The following is a 6,226-nucleotide window of genomic DNA, read 5'->3' as shown; positions in this document are numbered from 1 at the left end:
TACTTTGATAACGAAGGTACGTGTTGGGTCGTAAGTATCCACGCAAACACATATCCAGTCAAAATAAGGCACTTGTCAAAGTATCCGAACGTTTTCGGTTCCTTCTCATCAAGGATTATACAGGGAATGGCTCAAGTTGGAAAGACTAAAACTTATATACTTCGAAGTAGCGTAAAGATATGAGATAACAACACTCGTGACAAGGTGGAAAATTATCAAGTTCAGCACGACACAAAAACTCGAAGGAAATAATAATAGTGACAAGAACATAGTGAGCAAATTAAGTTACTTTGTTAACACCTCGACGAGGAGTAACACCAAACAATTGTAGCGACAACACATTTTCTTTCTGTACGCAAAGTTCAGGATCTAACTTACGGATATACAAAGCTTCTAACACAGCCAGATGCAACGCGCATCTACCACGTGACAATATTGAGAACACATTATCACTGTACAACTCACGACAATTGGTACGGGCTGACAGATGTTGCTTGATGGACGAAGTGCGATTCTTAGCTCCGTTGGGTGTTGTCTCCTCCAATGTCCCGTCATCTCGCCTCCTCGCGGCATCACCACTATCCGTCTCTTTGCTTTTCCGCGGCCTTCCACGTTTTCTGACACTAGCCGTTGTGTGCGCGATGCCCAGTGTCCTTTCAGCTACGTCTCCTCCATTGCGGATTTCTATTGATCTTCTTACTCCAACGTGTCCGGTGTTCGATATTGAGGTTCGTTTTCGCGGTCTACCACGTTTTCGAATATTGACTGTTGTTGTCACTTCCGTTGTCGTTGTACGTGCGTCCTCATCAGTCCGTATTTTTACTTGGCTTCGCGTAACCCTTCCCGACGCAGACAGACGTCACGAGTGTTGTTATCTCATATCTTTACGCTATATAAGTTTTAGTCTTTCCAACTTGAGCCATTCCCTGTATAATCCTTGATGAGAAGGGACCGAAAACGTTCGGATACTTTGACAAGTGCCTTATTTTGACTGGATGTGTGTTTGCGTGGATACCTACGACCCAACACGTACCTTCGTTATTAAAATATTGAATATATTATAATTAAAATGAGTAAAAATAAAATACCATGTACAGTACCGGTAGAAGAAATCACATGGAATTGGAACGAGTTATGAAGCAACTATCCATGATCCACGACTGTAACAAGAAACTAATTTCTTCCACAATTGTAGTTTAATTCTATTGTAATACTGGTACTGGCCAAGTATCCGAGTTATAAATGAGTAATGCAATACATGCAATAGCAACACTGTCACGGCCCATGGGGAAGGGTAAAAGAAAGTTGAGTGAAGCCCGTACCGGTATCGATTCGTGTCTCGAAGAGTTGATGAAAACAATTCGAGTCCCCGCCTATCCCCACACCTGCACGCGAACCAGTGGATATTGGAGGACAGCAGTGTAGCCCGGGGTCCATTCAAGCCAAAGTGGTTTCCGGCGATCAAGATTTCTGCATGTAGGGCCAGGGTCATGATCAGCTTACACTACAGTAAAACCAAGTTTTGTGGCAAACGGGGCCAGGACTGTAACAGTTCCCTGTTAGCGCTAACCTTATCTGCCCTCTAGCTCTGTATCTTGCACCTTTCCCTATCCTGTCAGCACGCGCGTTATCACCTTAGGGCACGAAGTGCCCTATATCAGTTGTGTTGCCTTGAGCAAGCATTGTCTTTTCCAAGAATACCTTCAAACGGTTACACTGGTAGCAGAGGATGGTTTCGATCCATCGACCTCTGGGTTATGGGCCCAGCACGCTTCCGCTGCTTCCGCTTTTTCGTTAAAAAGTCTGATGGCTCATTGCGCATGGTTTGTGATTGGCGGAATTTGAACAGGATCACCATCAAAAACAAAGCTTGCCTCCCAAACATTGATGACCTGTTTGATACCATTCAAGGTAGCTCATACTTCAGTAAGCTGGATTTACGCTCGGGATATAATCAGCTTAGGATCCGTCAGGAAGATGTACCTAAGACGGCTATCAATACTCCCTTCGGTCATTTCCAGTTCCGGGTTATGGGCTTTGGATTAACTAACGCCCCTGCCACGTTTCAGTCATTGATGAACAGTATTCTCCAACCGTACTTACGGCGGTTTGTGGTAGTGTTTCTGGATGATATTCTTATCTTCAGCAAATCCTGGCAAGATCATCTTGAACATATCCAGACAGTTCTTGAGACGCTCCGGAAAAATAGGCTATTCTGTAAGCAGTCGAAATGTGAGTTTGGTGTCAAGGATGTTCTGTTTCTAGGGCATCGCATCGACGGTGAATGTATCGCTCCAGATCCAAAGAAGCTTAAAGCAGTGAGGGAATGGCAGCCACCGACGACAGTTACGGAGGTGAGACAGTTCCTTGGTTTTGCGAACTACTTTAGAAGATTTATTGAGCACTACTCTACTATATCGCGGCCATTAGAGGAGATCACTGGCAAACATGCCAGGTTCGAATGGAGTGGCCCCCGTCAGCATGCATTCGAATCCCTGAGACAGGCCTTGTTGAGTGCACCGCTGTTGAAACTAGCAAACGTGCAGAAGCCTTTCAGAGTTGCAACAGACGCAAGTGATTTTGCAATAGCAGGCGTCCTTCTCCAACAGGGGGAAAGCGATAGTGCTTGGCATCCTGTGGCATATGCCAGTCGTAAGCTGTCACAAGCGGAGCGAAATTACACTGCTGCAGAACGCGAAACCCTGGCGGTGGTGTTTGCACTGCGATCCTGGAGAATTTATCTATTCCAGCATTTTGAAGTGTTCAGTGACAGCATGGCCGTAGTCTACTTGAGCACAAAAGCCAATCTCACTAAGCGCGAAGCTAGATGGGTTGAATTTCTTGCAGACTATGACTTCACAGTTAATCACAAACCCGGTAAGGAAAATATGGCTGATGCGTTATCCCGCCGCCCTGATCTGCGCGGGTCAGCAATTGGCAATGTAGTTGAGGAAAAGGATTGCCCACCCATCCTACCAGCACCCCATTTGAATACGATTGAGTTTGCTTTGGAACTGAGTGATAGGGTTGCTGAGATGATTTCGGAAGCATATCAGAATGACGAGCAGCTTTCCCCAATAATTCAGCGGCTGCGCGGCGATTCCTCTGATAATCTACACGAGCGGTACTATTGGGATGAAGAGTCCAGGTACCTATACCTCCGTGCAGCACCAAACAATCGCTTGTGTGTACCCAAGTGTGCAGTAAGGCTTCAGCTCCTGCAGGAGTACCACGACTGTGTTACGGCAGGCCATCAGGGACGGGATCGTACATATTTCCGGCTTCGTCAATTCTTCTACTGGCCCAAGATGGGCCTTGACGTGAAGAAATTTGTTAAGTCTTGCGGCATATGTCAGCGCACTAAGGGTGGGTTGCCTAGATCCGGTTTGCTGCAATCGCTCCCAGTACCAGACACCCCCTGGAAAGATATTTCCATGGACTTTATCGTTGGCTTACCCCAGACCCCTCAGGGCTTTGATGCAATTTATACATTTGTTGACCGGCTTACAAAATGTGTCCATTTAGTCCCCACGACTTCCAAAATTGACGCTAAGGGTTCTGCTGATTTGTATCTCCAGAATGTGTTTAGATTACACGGTTTGAGTTCCACTATTGTTTGTGATCGGGACCCAAGATTTACTTCTGAATTTTTCCGGGAATTGTTTCATCAATTAGGTACCACCTTGTCGTTTAGTACTGCCAATCACCCACAGACCGATGGGCAGACTGAGAGAATGAATAGAGTAATTGAGGATGTGCTTAGAGCGTTTGTTAACCACAAACAAGATAATTGGGACAAGCTTCTGCCTCTTTGCGAATTTGCAATTAATAGTTCATATCAGTCTTCCACTTCTAGCACGCCGTTTTATCTAAATTATGGACTTAATCCCAAGTCCCCACCAGATTTCCTGGCACGGAGGGGAGGAGGGAGTGCCCCAGACTGGATCCAGGATCGGGCGGATGCCGTCAAGTTGGCAAAGGACGCCATGATTGCCGCTCAGGCTAGACAAGCTCAGTATGCAGACAGGGGAAGGGTGCCCAGCAACCTGAAGGTTGGCGACATGGTGCTGGTGTACAAGGATTTCCTAACAACCGCAGAAGCCCGGGATCAGCCTTCACAGAAGCTACGCCCTAAGTGGTTCGGGCCCTACCCAATCATCAAGAAGATCGGACCCAACGCCTATCAGCTGGATCTACCCAGCGCTATTCGGTGCCACCCTGTCTTCAATGTCACTGCTCTGCGCCGGTATGAGCAGAATACTATTCCCGGCAGGCGGCAGCCACCCCCGCCACCGTTCACTGACTTGCACGGTCAGACCAGATACATGGTGGAGAAGATTCTTGACGATCGCCAGCGAAGGCATCAGACTCAGTACCTTGTCAAGTGGCAAGGATACCCAGACGACGAAGCGACCTGGGAGCCAGAAGAGAACTTGCTGGACGAGGCCGGTAGGCCGATAGTTGCTCTGAGGCGTTACAGGGCGTCCAGGGCATGTTAGTGACACTATGGTTACAGCGAAATGTTACTCGCTCAAATTCAATTGCACGTGTACCTTGAGAATTCCCACTTGATCCTTGTTGTGTTAAGCAATCCATTCCCCTCCTGTTTTAGATTTTCCCCATTTCCGTTATCTTCACTCGCCTGACTGTCCTTGGTTACCTTGCACGGTGCTTCAATTAGATGAGCGTTGTTGGGTTGACACGATTTCATTTTGATTATTCCCTTTCCACATATTCCTCGACTCCCTGGAGGCACATGTGCCTCGCTTAGGAGGGAGGGATGGTGTAACAGTTCCCTGTTAGCGCTAACCTTATCTGCCCTCTAGCTCTGTATCTTGCACCTTTCCCTATCCTGTCAGCACGCGCGTTATCACCTTAGGGCACGAAGTGCCCTATATCAGTTGTGTTGCCTTGAGCAAGCATTGTCTTTTCCAAGAATACCTTCAAACGGTTACAAGGACTCCCTCTTACTCTTAGTGTCCCCTCTTTCCTCTTTCTTCTCACTACATTTTCCTTTCTGCTCTGTTTTACTTTCTCTTTTCGCTCGTCCCTCTTGGTTCTTGTACGTTGTACCTCTTGGTAAGCTCCGAGCTTATTTACTCTTGTCTTGGTTGCACTGTTGAGACATCATCGTCGACCCTTCAGGCTTCATCTCGTGCAGTCACGGGACACTTGTATTTGTACGGTGTTAACTGTCTGATGAGTCCTCAAACACTTTTTAAAATACATGTAACAGGCTACTGTTTGATGATCAGCTGGCTTAGTTTTTCTCCACCTCTATCCTAATTACATCAGTCTCCAATTTCATTTATTACTGCTTTCTATCTGCATTCGCCACCTTTTCATTGGGCAGATCTGCCCGTTTGGTTTGCGAATTAAAATAAACACAACAACAACAACAACAACAACTGTGTTACATACAATGTAAATGCACTGGCCCCGTATACTCGGCGTCTTCGCGCTGACCTCGGCCCCTTGCGCTACCTAAGTCCTTTCACCGCTCAGTTCCGAGGCAGAAAGTGCACTTGTCGCACCCGAAATCCTGCTACACACTCTGTCATTTTTTGTCAGTGCAAGTAATTAGTTTCATCCCGTGGAATGTGTTCCGGAACTCCGCAAGGCACCGACCGGGACGTGCGATCCGAGTATGAGAGGTGTTTCACTGCATGCGCGAGCAAGCCATTACATGTACATGCGGTACGTTCATACTTGAGGGAATAGGGGAGAAACCAACAACAGAGTTGGTGATCATGGTGATGCTGGTTAATGCTGGAACATCCTGACGCAAACACATGCACTGAGTTTCATACCAACTCGGCAACTGCAGTATGTTTGTACTCGGCGGCCGGCTACAATGTAGCCGGTTTGCATTTGTTGTAGACCGGTCGGTTGGAGAAGTGAAGGAACGTGCAATACTAGTTTCAGTCTTTTCACCATAGTGCAGCAAAGATTCTAGGGCTATTGCTAGGTGTTTATTGCGATCAGCAGCTACGCAAATATCGGCCTGACCAAGAATCCTGGACAGGAGACGCAGAGACACTCACGTGCACTGTGTCTACTGACCAGGCAAAAGTAACCACTGCAAACCACTGTTCTTGCTGGCTCCACGCTCTGATCATTGCCGCGGCTAAGATTTAGGTGTAAATACATGTATCCGGCACGGGGCTGGATTCTAATTTAAGCCGATCCAGTCAGTTGGCTGAGCAGGCAGTTACTAGTACTTCGA

Source organism: Sycon ciliatum, chromosome 8 (assembly GCF_964019385.1).
Source record: "Sycon ciliatum chromosome 8, ocSycCili1.1, whole genome shotgun sequence".
Taxonomy (NCBI): domain Eukaryota; kingdom Metazoa; phylum Porifera; class Calcarea; order Leucosolenida; family Sycettidae; genus Sycon; species Sycon ciliatum.
This window is presented reverse-complemented; position numbering follows the sequence as displayed.